Genomic DNA, 18,160 nt, shown 5'->3' on the forward strand with positions numbered 1-18,160 from the left:
CGCACTACAATATTGTTTTGCTATGCTTTCTGTTGCCCATGTCGGCATGGTCGCAATTACTGCAGTTCAGTCAACGTCCGCGTCCAGCGAGTCGTTTTCCGCCTTACTAAAGTGACATTTTCATGAAACGCCGTCATGATTCTGAAGGGTTAAACTACGCCCCGTGCACCTCTTATCCTGTATCTTTATACATTGACTCGCACGTGGCGTATGATTGTTACTGATGCAATGTTCGATTTTTATTTTCTTTGTGAAAGTTTTAGTATATCTTTCTCAATATTATAATTTACCCCCGCTACAATAATGGCCCTCTGGGCGCGTGTTGTAATCCTAATAAATTATACAAATAAATATACGTCCTCCAGTCCTGAAGACCGACCCTACTGGTCTCGATAAAAAGTATTGTTTTATAAGCACTGAACGTCCTTATAAACAGTCATTAGTACGCGCGGCCACACCGGCGCTTTTTCTGAACCAGTTTTCCGCAATACGCGTGCCTCGATTAAAGTGGGTCACGCGAGGTGTGGCCACCGTCAAGTTATTGTGGCCGTCGATGAAACTCCGTTCCGTCGATAGCTCAGTTGGTAGAGCGGTGGACTGTAGAGGCACCTCCGAGACAGGAATCCATAGGTCGCTGGTTCGAATCCGGCTCGACGGATGTTTTTTTTTTCTAAGCAACTTTAGTATTGGTACTGTGCTGATGCGGCATACTATTGCAGAAGCAGCTCGAAGACATGGTAGTCGCCATGGCCACGATTTATTGGAACCACACTGCCACAGTGCAGATGGCTCCCGGGAGCAGCTGTGGCATGCGGCTGCCCAGGCCTGTTGCGCGTGCGTGCAAAGGTCACGTCGCAGTCGCCGTTCGTAAATATTCACCAGTCATAAACAATGCGATCGTCGGGCCACTTATGTGTTGCTATGCAGAAAAATTACAACCGTGTGAAGAAATATTGTACTCTTATGGCAGTACGTTGTATTTATTCGGCCTGCATCGTGTAAGCTGTAAGGTTCGATGCGGAAAAGGTGTCCTTTCCTATTTCCTCTGTGGCGACGAGCGACCACGTAGACCGATAAAGTTTCAGGGCTCTCGCGGGATAGGACAGACAGACACCCGATCTCCTAGCGTAGCATTTTTAATCTGTCTCGTAACGCTAGCCTGTGCCGGTGCGTGCCAGCCGCTCGTGCCTCGTGTAAAGCCAGCGTCTACGTAATTTTCATGCGACGCCGATGCTGCTGCCGCTACAGAGGGCTCCCCCCTAGAGAGGAGGAAAGTTAGACGAACGATGGAAAGTCCACCTTGGCGCTGAGCCGTGCTCCCTCAAGGGCTGCAGAAGATAGCGCCAACCTTTCCCTTTCCTCACGAACCACTTACTACTAAAGTCCACGTGACGGGGCGTGTCTTGGCGTTGGTCTTGGGTGTCACGGACGGAGGAGGCGTTGACGGATGCAGCAGCGTTGCATCGCACATTGGTGGGGCCGATGGCGCGGGTCCTTCAATGTAGGAGGGTTTGAGAAGTTCCAGGGCAATTTTGTCTGATCGTCCGTTGACTTTCACGACAAAAGTCGCCGGACGACGCTCTGGAACACAATATGGCCCAGATTAGTGTGGCTGCAAAGGCTTCCGCACGGCACAGTTACGCACGAAAACGTGAGTAGCAGAGGTGAGTGCGAGAGAAACGTAGGCACGGGGCGTATCTGGCGGAAGAAAGCTTGCAGTTCGGCAACGTAGCCGGCAGGTGATGGCATTACCTTTTTTACTGGTGGCGACAAATAAATCGCATGGAAGGCGTAGGTGAGTGCCGTAGACTAGCTCAGCACAGGAGCAACCTAGGTCGCTCTCGAGTGCCGGTCTGATGCCAAGTAAGACGAGAGGAAAATGTGGAACCCACTTTTCCGGCGATTCATGCGCCATAAGGGAGGCCTTGAGATGCCGGTAAAAACGTTCAACAACTGCATTGAACTGCGGGTGGTAAGCAGTCGTGCGAAAACGTGTCTCTCCGAGTAGTTGAGTAGCTCGTTGAAGAGTGCCGATTCAAACTGCCGACCGCGATTGGTGACTATTGTGTATGGGCAGCCGAACCTTGCAATCCATGTAGACACGAAAGCTGCTGCAATAGTGGGCGCTGAGATGTCAGATATAGGTGTAGCTTCTGGCCAACGTGTATAGCGGTCGATGCATGTCAGCAGGTAGCAGTAACCTTTCGAAGGGTCACCAAACTATGGCGACGAGCGACCACGTAGACCGGTAAAGTTTCAGGGTTCTTGCGGGAGAAGACAAACAGACAGCCGATCTCTTGGCGTGGCATTTTTAATCTTTCGAAGGTGCGAGAGGGCCGACGAGGTCCAGGTGTACGGTGTCAAAACGAGCATCCGGTGCAAGAAAAGACTTGGCAGGCGGAATGGGGTGACGCTGGATCTTGGAGCATTGACACGACAAACAGCTGCGAACCCAATCGCGAACTTGCGCGTTTAGCCGAGGCCAAACGAAACGACTGGAAAGAAGCTTCTGTGTCGCGTGTATGCCAGGATGTGACAGGTTGTGCACGGTTTCGAATAGACGTCTGCGAAGGGATGCCGAAATGTATGGTCTAGGTGTGCCGGTAGAAGTGTCGCAGACGAGTGGACGTACCATCTGGAGTCACAACGACGTCCTCCAATTTCAGGGACGTTGATGAATTCGGGAGTGTACGAAGTTCGGTGTCATCACCCTGTTGACCGGCGAGTAAGTCGACATCGATGATGAAAGGCTCCGACGTCAACGTGGAAACGGCATTGACGCGACTCAGAACGTCGGCTGGAACGTTGGCGGTGCCCTTGATGTGGCGGAACGTTGTTGTAAACTCGGAGATGTAGGAAAGGTGTCGACTCTCGCGGAGCGAGTAACAGGACGCCGAACGGTTCATTGCGTGCACAAGAGCCTTGTGGTCAGTCAAGACAGTAAATGCACGGCCTTCTATGAAATGGCGAAAATGTCTGATAGCCAGGTAAACGGCGAGTAATTCACGGCCGAACACGCTGTAGCGGGACTGCGCAGGGTTCAATTTCTTGGAGAAAAAGGTGAGTGGATGTCACGCATTGTCGATGAATTGCTGCAGAACGGCACCAACGGTGGTGTTTGAAGCGTCGGTCATGATGGCAGTGGGCGCGTCTGTCTTTGGGTGTCTAAGCAGCGTGGCGTCGACGAGAGCGCTGCAACGGCGTAATGAAATTTTGAGTGTTGAGAGCGGATACCAGTGACTAGAAATCGCGATTCGGCCTGAAGAAACCACGCCGAGGGATGCTGGTCCCAGTACTGTGGGAGGCGGACGGCGATGGCCGAACAGGAGGGCTCACCGCGTTCGTCGGAAGGGTTCTGGCCTTGAGCTCTCGTAGCGTTGGTCTGGTCCATGGTCGTCTCTACCACTGGAGCGTATGGCAGTATCACGTCCGGGTTACCAAACTGTGGCGACGAGTGACCACGTAGACCGGCAATGTTTCAGGGCTCTCGCAGGAAAGGACGGACAGACACCCGATCTCCTAGCGTAGCATTTTTATTCTGTCCAGGAACGCTAGCCTGTGCCGGTGCGTGCCAGCCGCTCGTGCCTGGTGCAGACGCGAGCATCTACGTAAATTTCATGCGATCCCGATGCTGCTGCCGCTACACCTCCTTCTGTGATCACAGCTTATATAGTGTCTTCGGTTTTTACTTCGAACACTTTTTTTAGAAAAAGTCTACAAAGGTTACTCGAAGCACTTCACTGCAGATTGAGCATCGCCCGAGGTGGACATCATTTGCACGAAAAACCAAACCAATTCTTAGTTATAAACTTCATGGCGCACGCTTACATTAGAAAGTTGAAGGGGATAATGATAATATTATAGTTCCGTGTTTCAGCATTTCAAAGCTGCAATGTAAATTGGCCTCAAATAATTCGTTGAATTTACCTGATTATGCATGCAGCACTGCGAAGCGAGGCTCGCGTTGCAACCCTCCTGTGACGTAGCAGGGCGGCGTAAGATGAAGCGTGGCTGTACGGTGTGACAAAGCGGTGCGTATCACCCCCGCTGCTAAAGTGACCATGCATCCAATCAGGAGCTGCGGCCAATCGGAATCGGCAGCTTCATTTTACGCCGCCCTGCTATGCCACAGGTGGTTTGCACCCCGCGGCGCACTTCGCAGTGCCGCGCGCATAATGAGGTAAATTTAATGAATAACTTGAGACCAATTACTTCGGTTTACATGACCGCTTTCTGAAATGTTGAAACACGGAACGAGAGTTTTATCATAATTCACTTGAATCTTGCAATATAAACATGTGCCGTAAAGTTTGTGTGAAGTTGATCAATGTAATCACTTTAATTAGTGAGTGCACTAATTTGTTTTTCTTTATTTCTTTACAAATGGACACAGGGATATTCGGTAGTGACATGTATCCCATAACTTTTGCTGGCCTTTTTTTTTTTTTTTTTTGAAGTGCTTCATGTAAAAAAAAAGAAAAACACTATGTTCTGCTGAATCCAACAATAAACATATTGAATAGTTCTGCCTATTGCCTTGCCCGTCTGGTTGTCCCGTTTCTGCACTGGAGAACAGCAACATATAAAAAAGCTCCACTACAATAAATGCTACCATGTTAGCCGATATTCCTCTTCTGGTATAGCAGCTTTTTTTTTTTTTATTTGGAAGCCCATACAACGTAGTAACCGTAGTGCGACGCATTTGTTTTTTCTTCTAAGTTTCTTGGGAGCTCTCATCTTGAAGTAAAGTTATAGTGACAGCTGATATTCTCTCTTCACAGGCTCTAATGGACGCGTATGATATCAGCTATAGGCTCAAAAGAGACTGTCACTCTACATAATAATTCTACCACAGGTTAGCAACACACCATACCAAAGGATATCTGCGGTTTTCTGTAATTAATTAAGATACAGTTCATTGAGACACTCGAACCCACGACGTTCGGTGGGTGTCGAACCCTCGAGCTTATGTGGGAGTCAAACCCACGACCTTTGGTTTTAAGGAGAACACAGGGCCGGTATTTTGTAGCGATGCCTTTCCGATGCTAATGCCTTTTCACGCTTTTCGCGCTTGCTCAGCGGTCAGAGCGACGAACCTTCGAACTTTGGTGGGGGTCGAATTCAAGACCTTTGGTGTTAATTAGGGCAAAGTAATTAATATACAGTTAATTAAGGCACTCGAACCCACCACCTTTGGTGGGAGTCGCACCTTCTAACTTTGGTCGGAGTCGAACCCAACACCTTTGGTGTTAATTAAGACGAAGTTAATTAAGGCACAGGTAATTATTATAGAGTTAATTAAGGCACTCGAACCCACGACCTTCGGTGGGAGTCGGACCCAAGAGCTTTGGTGTTAATTAGGGCGAAGTTAATTAAGGCACAATTAGGGTAGCATTCGATTAAGTCACTCGAACTCAACATCTTTGGTGGGAGAAAACAAAGTAATAAGAAGTAACAACGCATTCGAATGAGAATGTCATGTACGTAGTTTAATGAATGTCTCTCCAGCATGCAGGCTTTCGCCTTCAGCCTCTATGATGCATACTAAAGTGATTGTCAATTTTTAGCATGAGCTGTTTTCTTCGTCGGCGTGTACATGGATCGAAATCCTATAGCCTTAAGTATGCCAGCCTCATTAGCTGTAACAGTTGCACTTGCAACATGGCAATTTGACATGGTCTTTCTGCTCCAGTTCATTCAAACTGAAGTAACGCATCCCAGAGCGTTACTGTTAGACCTTGAGGCGCATAGAGGATTCCACTTCTCGACTCGATGCTGGTACTGCTCTGCCATACATGCACATTGTTTCTATTCGGTCCCTCAGTTCTGACGGCAATGGATCCCATCTCAAATATTTGCTTCAGATGTTCAAGAAGTATACGGTGATGAATCGTTCGGTCAGGTCACAATACGTGACAGCGCCGACGAGGCTCTAAACGGAACCCACGTCGTCGGCCACTGGTGGTTGGCGTGGTTCAACGAAGGGGCGACATCAACATGACTAGTGAGTGGTGAAAACTAGCTGTTTACATTTCTTCTGCTGTATCCGATCCACGGACGACTTCCTGCGAGGTAAGCTCACGAAAGTGCACTAAGCTTCAACTTTTGTTAGCTCGTCACTCATCCACTATGAGAGAGGCTGCATAAGGCACGCGACGCCACGTGCACTTCCACCAATGAGATTGAAGTATTCGGTGACGTGAGACAAAGTTCAGTTCGATGTAACGCCACCAGATGGTGTCGCCCTCGGCGAAACCCCCCGATCGGGCTCGCGCAGTATCATGGAAGTTTTACCTCGTCGCGGTCACGCTTCGCCGTTCCCTTCGCAACTCGGTGATGGCGAGAGTGCTGCCGCAGCGTCGCGTTAACCAGTTAACGTTTAACAGCACAGCGCCGGTAGCGCCAGCGGCGGCGCCTCGCTCGGCGCGTTGCTATGTATGCTGAGGAAGTCAGTGTAAGTCGGCGAACACTCGAGCATCAGAGAGGAGCGTAGTAGTTTAAACCAGAACGCCAAAAAACACAATTTTCACTGAAATGTGACGACGGAAGCAAAATCTTCAGACTTCTTCCCCCCCGCGCTTCGGCAAGCTCGAGATCACGAGCGAAAATGCCTAACATGCCCTACAGCTTGGCGTTACAAACTAGTAACTGTCCTGTTAGTTTTTAGTGTCACTGAAAAAAAGTATGACCATCCGCTCGAATATGCGACACGAAATCAGTAATCCTTCCATGTCGAGGATATCGCCGGAACTTATTTCAACATTTCAGAGTGTCGACGTTATAGGGCTTTTATTGCTCCTGTAATCCGTCAAATTTAAAGGTAATTGACGTCTGTGTGCATGATACACTGGTGGAAGGAGGTGAGTTCCTTTAAAGCGTAGCTAGTTCTGTGGTACAGAAAGTGAAATTCTATTTGTGGGTAATCTTACGTATGTACTTTCTACGTGTGGTAAAAAGCGAACAATGAGACAAGCAAAGACACGAAAACTATTTCTTAGCAATATCATTTGATGCACTGAATCTGTAGGACGCGGCAGAATCCCTGGAGGGTGGAAAACGTTCGATTGACGCGCACTCAGAGATATAGCCACACCCCTCTCGTAGAACTTACAAGTAAGCCAACCTACCTTACAATTAGCCCAACCGTAGACCATACAAACCAACCGTAGCCAACCGTAGCCAATAAATACAATACACAGCCAATGTTTTTGACCGAGCATTCTTTACTCACGTTTAACATTAAATACCCCAGTTTTAGTTCTTTCATGAGACCTATGTAAGCCTAACTTCTAGTTGATAGACAATGATGTGGGCTCTTGTAAAGGAGTCGTCTAAGAAAGTGCCTGAAGTGAGGCATCGACGAAGATTTGATGGGCGCAGTACTCGATACGTGGTTGCCAAGACAGTAAATGTTTTGCGTATTATTCTTTTATAGTATTGCATTTAAACATGAACAATGTTATTACTTATTTTTCACTTGTGCCATGATTACCACGACCAGTCAACAACACATAATGTGTCACGCCTTAACAATTCTTTTTATATGCAACAGCGCATTTTTCCCCTGAGAACATCACATATTGGTAGTAATTATTTATAAGATGTTTAGGTGGTCCTTCTATTATATGCTTCTGGAATTCCTCCCGTTTCTATTGTCAATTTCCTTACCCAGGTAAAGTTCCTGCAAAACAATGCCTGTTTGAACTGGACAATCTTCACTTATTGGCAACATTTGTCAGTATACGCAAACTTCTCTGTCTCTGTCGACGTTAATGTCCCGTCCCTTGCGACAAGCTTCGGGAGTGCTCCGTAGGAATGTTATGCTTTATCGCATCAGTCGACAACGAGGAGGTGCGCACGAACAATTGAGATGGTCACTGAATTATTTGCCTCCGCTACCTTATTAAGAGCAGCTGTTTTTGTTTAGTCAACAACTGCGCGCTTTTCGCAGTTACATCTACATTTCGTAATTTTCTGCATTTATTATCTACGCCGTGAACTTGTTCTGTCGCCATAACGGCGTTGCGCTAGAATGACAAGCCCACCAATGATTTTAGGTAATCCTTAATGACGTACGCAAAACAGTTCTAAGTGGATTCGCAATTATCGGAAATTGGCTGCCTAACGAAGTCGATTGGAAGACCGCTATTACTGATCGATAACTTCTAGAGTTATAATTTTGTGTGTGCAGTCTTTCGTGAATCACTGAACTTAGTGAGTGAACTAAGTCAGTGAACACCTAAGTTCAGTCGCTGAACTTAGGTATTCCGTCGGACGTTGATACGTCGTTGATAGATCGATTTATTGCCCGTCGAACAGATAGCTAGTCGTCATCGAGATAACGCTGACAGATATGCGCTCTCCTTTCATGTACAAATTTAATCTACTGTCTCGGGTACGCATTTCGTTTATTATTACATTTCCTTAGTTGCACGCCATTACATGCCCCATGGCAGGAATTTCGAATTATTTAAGGTTAATATACGACCACGTAGTGGCGGAAAAAATTTAACTGAACGAAATGTCTCTAATTCCTGGGTACGTCGGCGCAGCTACAGTCGATGTGACGTATAGTTCTCTCATGGCATTGGGAAACATAGTTGATAACGACCGGTTGATAACACAATGCTAACGTAAACATGGCTAATATCGGCATAATCGAGAGAGATCCTGAACCCACCGCAACAGTTCAGTGGTTGTTTCGCTGCGCTGCTGAGCACAGGGTCGCGGGTCCGACTGGAGCTGTGGTGGCTGCATTCCGATGAGAGCGGAAAGGCAAAGCGATCGTGCACCCTGCAATACAAAGGTAGTCAAACTTTATTCGCAGTCTCCCACCGCGTGGCACCTCATGAGGGGATCGTGATTGTCGCACGTAAATCAGCACGACTTAATTTCCCTCCCGAACACGTACTGCCCCGCCGCAGTAAGTTGCTTACAATGCGAAGTAAGATCCCTGCGAAAACCGGTCGTCGCCTCCTCGCTCTTAATGGGCCCTTCGACCTGGCTTCATGAGTGGGGTGTTGCACACTGTGCAGCAGCAACTTTGTTGCTCAGTGATCGTGTCGGGGGTGTAGCTCAGATGGTAGAGCGCTCGCTTAGCATGCGAGAGGTACTGGGATCGATACCCAGCACCTCCACAATGATTTCTTTCTTTTTTTTCGTTTGTGATCAGACACTCGTGGCTATACAGGGCCTCGATGCGACACCGTACTTGAAGGAAATATGCACGTTCGCCAAAGGCTATGCGTGATTCTGAGTTCTTTAGTACACTTGTGCCGACTGCCTTCTAATAAACAATCTGTAAGTGTTCTCAAAACTTTTTCTTCTTTATATTTTGCCACATGCGCATGGTGAGTCACGCACTAATTTGGGAAGTTTTTGTTCATATGGTGTTGATTGGCTGACTCTCAGTGTAAACTAAGTAAACACTTCAAACCTTTGGTCCACGAACTCGCGTATACCTGGTTTACGTATTTTTTCATTCATTCTTCATTCATTTATTCATTCGTATTACCTCACAGGCTCCAATTGGGCACTGAGTAAGGGGTTACAAGTAACATACGTCATCGACGACAATAGTCCACGACCAGTTTTTTGGCACTCAGACCTCTGTTACCCACCATGGCTTCTAGAGACACCGAAAATAGAAACGTCAATCGAAGGTCTTAAAAATAAAAGGGACGTTTCCACATGAGCAACGAAGCAATTAGCTTTACATCAGCTATTTGGCAAGTACCAGGATCTATTCACGTCTTCACGGACAGTTTTGTAATCAAAGAAAATGCGATTGCAGCTTTTGTTATACCATCCTTAGTGGTGGAGTACGCTTGTCCGCTAGGACGCACGTCGTCACCAACAATAGCAAAATTAGTGGCAATTTTTCAAGCCACTAACTCGAGTTATCATTTTAGAATTTTACCAAAACATACGAGACACGGAAAAACTCCTTATCGGCTTTAACATGTCTTAAAATATTGATGACAACAAACCACAAGCATGAATAACATACGCAGTACTGAACAGTTTAACTCGGGCTACTGAAAGAAAACATGAAGTGATATTACAGTGGGTCCCGGGAAACGCTGGTATAGCATGCAACGAATTACCGGACTGGTTGGCAAAATCGGCCCATAAAGATGCAGAAATTCAACTCATCCCTTTATCGCCAATGGACACAAACAACGCATATTAAATGCACTAAAGAACGAATTGTGTATGTCAACCTAGTTTAATGAAAATACTAAAGAATAGCTTCCTTACGAAGTGGACCCTCAACTCAAATCCCAGCTGGATATAGAACTTTCGAAAAGTACCGACACACTAATTCATCGACTGTGCCTTGGGACAGCTTACACCAAACATTTTCTAGATCACATAAGACGGGCTTCATCCCCGGCTTGCTCCAGTGGCAACAACGATAAGGATGTTCGCCTTCTACTCCTCGAATGCCCCAGACACGCGACGCAAATGTGGCAGCAAGAACAATAGCTACACTCCATTGATCCTCACCGACCTCTCTCACTCGCAAAATTGCTGGGCCCATGGCCCTCAAAACTAACACAGCGAAATGCATTGAACGCACTGGAACATTTTTTTTTTCAAAAACACGGGCATCATTAACAACTAATAGATACCACACTGAATAGTCACACAAGGTAATCAGACTTGCTTCCATTATTTGTAATTATTTGACCTTGTATATTACGTGTTCTACTCTTTTTCATTCTGTGCTGAAGCTCACTTTTGACTGTCGGATTCTGTGCGTGCATTATTTTAACTCGCGTCTACATCGCCGCCGCTTGTCTGTGTTTGTAACTTTGTTTACAAGCTCATGTGGTGCGACTTTCCTTTGTCTTTTTTGTTTATATGTTCGTCGGTGTAGTGTGCTGTGGGTTTCTTGCCCTATATGACTTCGTTTCCTTTCATTTTCTTAATAGATATGTTTTAAATGCGAAGCATTTCTTGGCGAACATTTTCTACATTGACAGTATCTATCTATCTATCTATCTATCTATCTATCTATCTATCTATCTATCTATCTATCTATCTATCTATCTGGCTATCTGTCTAGGTGCCTACGTCTTTGTGCTTTCATAGTCGTTTCGTTAACTTGGTATATACCAAAATTGGCATACTATGACAAGAATATATGACGGACTTAAATGATATGTCATGACATGAATATCATGACATGCGTGTCATGTAGGTGATGAAACAGCCGCCTACGGCGTATGTATTCACTTCCGGCACGGGAGACGGCGATTCGGGCTGCACTTCGGAAACTTTTGTTAGCCGGTGAAACGGTGTCAGCCGTTTAACATTTTTTTGCCTGTTTAAGCGGCACCGAAAAAAAAAACAAGCACACGTGTCAATATAAAAGTATAAGGACAAAAGCTGTGCATTGTGTACAAAGGTTAAACGTTCGCAGCTTTTCTAAATGTACGTAAAAAAGCTATCAGTTTATGAGGAAATACGAAAAAGTAAAGTGCATTCAACGTACACGTTAGAATGTATATGAAGCAAAGCGTTTCTGAAGCTGGAAAATAAATGTTTAATAACGAAATTTTATACGTGCAAGTGTCTATACTTTATACCATTTCAACGTGTAATATCATATGTTTATGAATGTGTACCAAGCAGGTCACAACTTTAATGTCGTGCAATGTGTATGTTTATGGTGTACGTGTAGGAGTGCTGTATACGGGTGACACGGTCGTGCTGTTGCTTCTGGCCAAAAGAATGCGCCCGATGCACTTTTATTGTTTTCGTGAATTGCGGCGTAAGTGGATGGTTTTCCCAGCTAACGTTAGCCACGCATAAAAAGAAAAAGTTCCTACGGCAGACGGATATGAGGACTATATGGTGTATACGGTCATCTGTCCTCTTCCGTCCCCAACAAAAGTTTTGTATACTAATTATTGAATAATTAGAAATAAATAATGAAACAAATTAACCAAACATATTGGCTAACGCTAGCTGGTACACTTAATTACGTGACCAGGATATCCTTCAGATAGAAAGGACTTGCTTAGCGGGTACAGGGCCGTCCCAGAAGGTCGGAACGTTTTGTGAATGGCACTGGCGTAGATAGGGAAGTGAACTGGGCTTACACGCTTAGCGAAAGCAGCTGACAAGATACGTTCACCAGACATGCTGGAAATGGCCATTGTCATTATTTCCCGCTCGAGGTGAAAGACGGCGAATATGGCGAGCCTGGAGTGCTTGTGCATCCAGTGAAGGCACTCGATGTGACTCGGCACTCGCTCGTCCATACAAGCACGCCGAGGGACATGTGCTGAGCTTCTGTCAACGAAAGTGTAGACTATGCTCCATGGGGCAAGAAAAACGCCAGTCGGAGAGGTACGCGATTGCCGTGCTCCAACTTAGTCATAAAGCTAATCGCTACGTTCAGCCGTGGCAAAGCCCATAGAACATCGAAAATCGGGCAGCCTGATATGCCTGCGGTGCCACTTGCTTGAACACATCCCGTTCCTGGAGCACTCAGCGCCACAACAAACTTGAGAAAGGATTGTGACTCTTGTCGTGAGGCCACCGAGTTATACCATCGCCAGTGACACACGATCACACATACGAAAGAAAAACGAAAAGTAAAGAATATCATTAAGTGTAAACTTTAAGTTCATTTTCCCCGGGCGTCTCACCCACTGGCTAACCCAGATATGGGCGTCCCAAAGAGTCACCTTTATGCTGTTTCAGCTAGTCGCTACATCGTTGTTTTTCTTCGTGGTTCATCGCTGTTAGCGCGCTCAATGCTCTGCTCTATGCGTCCACTTTCACAGGCAGAACGTTCTCAGGCAGAATTTACGCTCCTACGCGGAATGCGACCACCGCGACTGAGAGTCGAATCGACGACCTTACGCGCAGCAGGAGCAAGATGCCTCACTAAGCCGCTACGGTGAGTAGCAAGAATGCTCATACGTGCGCGATAACGGGCTCCATATGGTCAAACTTAACCCGAGTCTACCACTCAGGAGTCTCTAATCAACCCCGTATTCCACTGTAATATTAAACCCCCACCGATATATCGCACATTTCATTGGGCACTTCCGCCGACGTATTCAAATGACGTACGAAGACGTAGTATGATATATGGTTCGTTTTACTTCGGTGGTAGGCTGTACAAATAGTAAATGGGTGACACATGGGTGACACTGGGTGACACAGAGCCCCATGTGACAGTGTATGTCTGTGTATGTGACAATGGGTGTGACTGTGTGACATTGTGTCTGACTATGTGGCACCTTGAGAGACTGTGTCACAGTGCCCACACGAATAGTGACAAGTTCTTTAATCTCAATATCCTTTTAACGCGACAGCGTTAAGGACCCTATGTCGCAGAAAATCTGGCGTCGGCGTGCGGCGTCGGCGTGCGATGTCGGCGTCTGTGGCGGAGAAAATCATCCTGAACCACCCCAACCGCGCAGACCCTCCACAAGGTGCGAGGTTTTGGTGAACAAAAATTGAATTTCTCACAGTGAAATCTGTCATAAAAACGGTAAAGTACGACTTAACCACAACCTACAGACATGGTGGCGTCAGTCTGTTATTTGGATATACGTGAAAACAATTCTGTTACGAGGAAACTCAAAGACAAACCCCTTTTCCAGCATTTCTACCATACCAACAGCGGCGCGCTCGGGAATGCTACTTGCGAAAATCTTATCCAGAGGGCGCTCTCATCCTCGGAAGGTCAAATTGGGACTTAGCCAGCCTAATGCGTTTTGGACATGCGCGCGCTTCGGGGCAATAGCAACCAATTAATAAAATAATATAAAAAGGTGCTAGGGCCTTCACATTTTAATATAACACGACTTATATTGCCGGGAATGCAAGTTTCTCGTTTCGGACTCGGTTAGGCTGGGTTTCAGAGGGACGCCACAGGGGTCTGTCATATCCCCGACCCTGTTTAACCTAACCTTGATCGGTCTGTCGAGGAGACTCTCCGAAGTCGAGGATATCAACCACACAGTATATGCAGACGACGTCACCATTTGGTGTACCGGAGGCAGTGATGAACGGGTGGAGGCTGCGTTGCAGGAAGCCATCGAGATAACGGAGGAATATCTTAAGCCGACCGGCCTTCGGTGTTCCCCTCGGAAATCAGAACTGCTCATTTACAAGCCCAGGCGAAGGGGGCCCAAACCGAAGGGTTGGAAGCCTGTAGAGGACGTCGACATCACTCTACGGACAAGTGAGGACGGTGTCATCCCCAGGGTGGACTCCCTCCGGGTCCTAGGTATGACGATCGAATCAAACGGCTCCAATAACCTGACGGTGTCTAAACTAGCCAAGAAAACGGATAATGCCATCAGACTCATACGGAGAGTTGCCAACCGGCAGCAGAGTCTTGGAGAGGACAATCTTGTGAGACTGGTGCACGCCTTTGTAATGTGTCATTTTACCTACGTGGCGGCCATGCACAATTGGCAAAGGTCGGAGAGGGACAAGCTCAACACGTTGATCAGGAAGACTATCAAGAGGGCCCTCAGCCTCCCCATGTACACAAGCATGGAGAAACTGATGTGTCTTGACATGCACAACACGCTGGAAGAGATCGCGGAAGCGCAGGAGAGGGCGCAGTACGCCCGGCTGTCCACCACCCAAGCGGGTAGGAGCATCCTGCGGGAGCTGGGGGTTCCTCCGGCGGAAATCGAGTCTCGCTTCTGCGGTCTCCCTCGAGAACAGCGGGAACGCATTGTCGTGGCTCCAATTCCACGCAACATTCATCCCGAACACAACGTGGGTCGGAGACGAGCTAGGGCCAAGGCTCTCCTGGGCAAAGCTCGGGAAGAGGCTCCGGATTGCTGTTTTGTTGATGCTGCCCGGTACCCCGACGGAACGGCGTTCGTAGCGGTGGGCATCGATCACGATGGGAAAATCACGAACTGTGCGACTGTTCGAACGAAGTCGGCCGAGGTGGCGGAGCAGGTGACCATAGCCCTGACCCTGCTGGATGACAAAAGGACCACGATCTACAGCGACTCGCGGACGGCTGTACGAGCTTTCGCCAAGGGCACCGTTTCAGAGCAGGTCGTGCGCATTTTACGGGACAAGGACATCAAGTCGCACACGATCATCTGGTTCCCTGCACACATGGAGCAGATCAAGGGCGCCCCGCCCAACCTCAACGAGTCGGCCCACAGAGCTGCGCGAGGAGTCGTTGACCGCGTAGCTACCGGGTGGCGCGACGCTGAGGTTATGGACAATCGGGACCCTCCCTCCTCATATAACGAACTTACCAAACATTTTTACATGGGACGGAGACGATATCCTCCGCCACATAGGAAACTAAACAGACCACAGGCGTTGACACTCAGATTACTCCAGGTCGGGGCATACCCTAACCCCGCACTGTTACACAGAATATACCCAGACATACAATCGACCAATGCTTGCCAGCTATGTTCAGACCTAGCTGACTTGGAACATATGCTCTGGCGGTGCCCCGCGTTACACGACGGCGACGATGTCACGTCGACCAAATGGGAGGCTGCCCTAAGCCGCCCCGATCTTGAAGCACAGCTATGGGCTGTCCATCGGGCCCGCGACGCAGCAGAGAGGCTCGGCCTTTCTGTGCCGACGTGGGAGCGGCCCGCTACGTGCTGACGCGCGTTCCGAGGGACAATATTAAAGTTTTACCATACCATACCATACCATACGACTTATATTGCCCCTGGAAAAACGTCTTCGCAGCAACGTATTTCTGTTTAAAAGTGAAGCCGACTTTAAGGGGATCGGTGAAAGCTTGGTCTTTGTAAGCTGCCTTTCCCACGTTCTGGGTTGCAGTGGGAAAGCCAGCTTACAACGGGGCCCGATAACGCTGTCGCCTTCCACTCTTAAAGGCGAAGCTTAAGCGTCCAACAATTTTTTTTCCTCTCCTCTTCCGTATTCATTTTGTTGTTCCCCACAAGAGGTCAGACAAGCGACAATATCCTTTCGTTAACCTGCCTGTCTTTAGTTTATCTCTGGCTTTTTACTTTGGTGGCGTGATTCATTGATTGGCACGCTAGCCTGGTATGCTGCGTACAAAAGGTCGAATCCTTGTGCAAAGTGAAACTCTCTTTTCAGCCTGTGGCTGATATAAATCGCATAGATCAGAGGCCTTGAAGAAAGGATATCAGCTGCCACTATACCTTAAAGATGACACCTTCCGATAAATACTGAAAAAAAAAAAACAAGTTCGTCGCGTGACGTTTATTGCGTTGTATGAACCTCTAAATAAACCAAAAAGCTGGTAGACGAGAGGTAGAATATCGGATCACATGGTAGCATTTATTGAAGTGGACCTCTTTTATATGGTGGTGTTTTCCAGCGCAGAAACAGAACAACCAGACAGACAAGACAATACGGAGAGTTGTGAAGTCGTGTTTATTGTTGGATTCAACGGAATCTACAGTGTTTTTTTTTTTTCAGAACGAGTGCTGAAAAAAAGGGGCTACGGGAATCATGTCCCTAGCTAATAACTCTGTCGCCAGGTGAACACCATTTGCAAAACAAAGACAAATAAGTGCACCTACTAATTAAAGCAATTACATTGATCTACTTCGTATTTACAAACTTTACGGCAAGCGTTTATATTGCCAGGTTGAAGGAAATTATGACAAAACTGCAGTTCCATGGTTCATCACTTCAGAAAACGGTCATGTAAACCGAAGTAATTGGTCTCAAGTTATTCGTTAAGTTTACCTGATTACGCAAGCGGCCATTGCGAAGCGCGCCTCGCGGTGCAACCCTCCTGTGACGTAGCAGGGTGGCGTAAAATTAAGCTGCTGTCGAACTTCCCTCTTCCCAAGAATTGATACCGATTGGCGCTGCTCGCCACTCCCGACTGGACGCATAGTCACTTCAGAAAGTGGGGGCGAGACGGACCGCTTTGTCACACCGTAAAGCCAAGCTTCGTTTTATGCCGCCCTCTGAACAAAGTCTGGTTAATCTCCTTCCCTTTCCTTCCTCCCTTCTCTCTCTTTCTTACGCCGCCCTGATACGTCACAGGAGGTTTGCGCAGCGAGCTGCGATTGGCAGTGCTGCGGGCGTGATCAGGAAAATTCAAGGAATAATTTGAGGTCAATATTTCAGCTTTACACTGCATGCTGAAACACGGAACTATAATATTATCATGCTTCTCTTCAACTATCTAACATTTGGGCTGCTGAGCACGAGGTCGCGGGATCGAATCCCGGCCATGGCGGCCGCATTTCGATGGGGGCGAAATGCGAAAACACCCGCGTACTTAGATTTAGGTGCACGTTAAAGAACCCCAGGTGGTCCAAATTTCCGGAGTCCCCCACTACGGCGTGCCTCATAATCAGAACTGGTTTTGGCACGTAAAACCCCATAATTTTTTAACTATCTAACATAAACTTGCGCCATGAAGTTTACAATTATGAATGGCTTTGGTTTTTCTCGCAGGTGATTTCCGCCTTGGCCGATACTCATTCTGCAGTGACGTGCTTCGAGTAACCTTTGTGGACTTTTTCTAAAAAAAGTGTTCGAACTAAAAGCGAAGACAATATATAAGTTGGGATCACAGAAGGAGGAAATAGGAAAATACACCTTCTTAACATCGAGCCTTACAGCTTACACGACGCAGGCCGAATAAATAAAAGTCTCTTTTGTGACTTGGAAACGAATGCGATGCTGACGAAACTCTGTCGTGTTAGCAATCTCCGCTGTCTCATCCATATGGTTGTCCCGTTTCTGCGCTTCAATATAATAACGCTATGTCTTACGAACTACCATAACAATACAGTATTTCTTTACACGGTTGTAATAATTCTGCATAGCAACACAGAAGCGGCCCGACGATCGCATTGTTTATGACTGGTGAATATTTGCGAACGCCGACTGCGACGTGACCTTTGCACGCACGCGCAACAGTTTTGAAGTTTTGAACTTCTGTAACCCATTTTTGTATTTATATATGCTGTAACTGATGCCAAGGAAAGGGGAAGGAATCCCGTCAAGCTGCTTTTATGCAGCTTTTTGTTCCTTGCCCTGCATTTTTTTTCTCTTTGTCTCTTTTTTCTTCTTTGTAAGAAAGGGAGGAAAAATGCAAAAATAAAGTTGAAGTTGAAGGCCTGGGAAGCCGCATGCCACAGCTGCTCCCGGGAGCCATCTGCACTGTGGCAGTGTGGTTCCA

The 18,160-nt window shown here is 47.2% G+C and overlaps 2 non-coding genes across 2 annotated transcripts; both read left to right on the forward strand.

The window, feature by feature from the left end:
* The first annotated feature begins 566 nt into the window (after positions 1 to 566).
* On the forward strand, positions 567 to 658 carry Trnay-gua (transfer RNA tyrosine (anticodon GUA)). The gene is given in 2 exon segments: positions 567 to 603; positions 623 to 658. It is a non-coding gene; the product is annotated as a tRNA-Tyr (tRNA).
* Positions 659 to 9,064: 8,406 nt separating this feature from the next.
* On the forward strand, positions 9,065 to 9,137 carry Trnaa-agc (transfer RNA alanine (anticodon AGC)). Its single transcript has one exon. It is a non-coding gene; the product is annotated as a tRNA-Ala (tRNA).
* Positions 9,138 to 18,160: the final 9,023 nt, after the last annotated feature.

Source organism: Dermacentor silvarum, chromosome 8, assembly GCF_013339745.2.
Source record: "Dermacentor silvarum isolate Dsil-2018 chromosome 8, BIME_Dsil_1.4, whole genome shotgun sequence".
Taxonomy (NCBI): Eukaryota; Metazoa; Arthropoda; class Arachnida; order Ixodida; family Ixodidae; genus Dermacentor; species Dermacentor silvarum.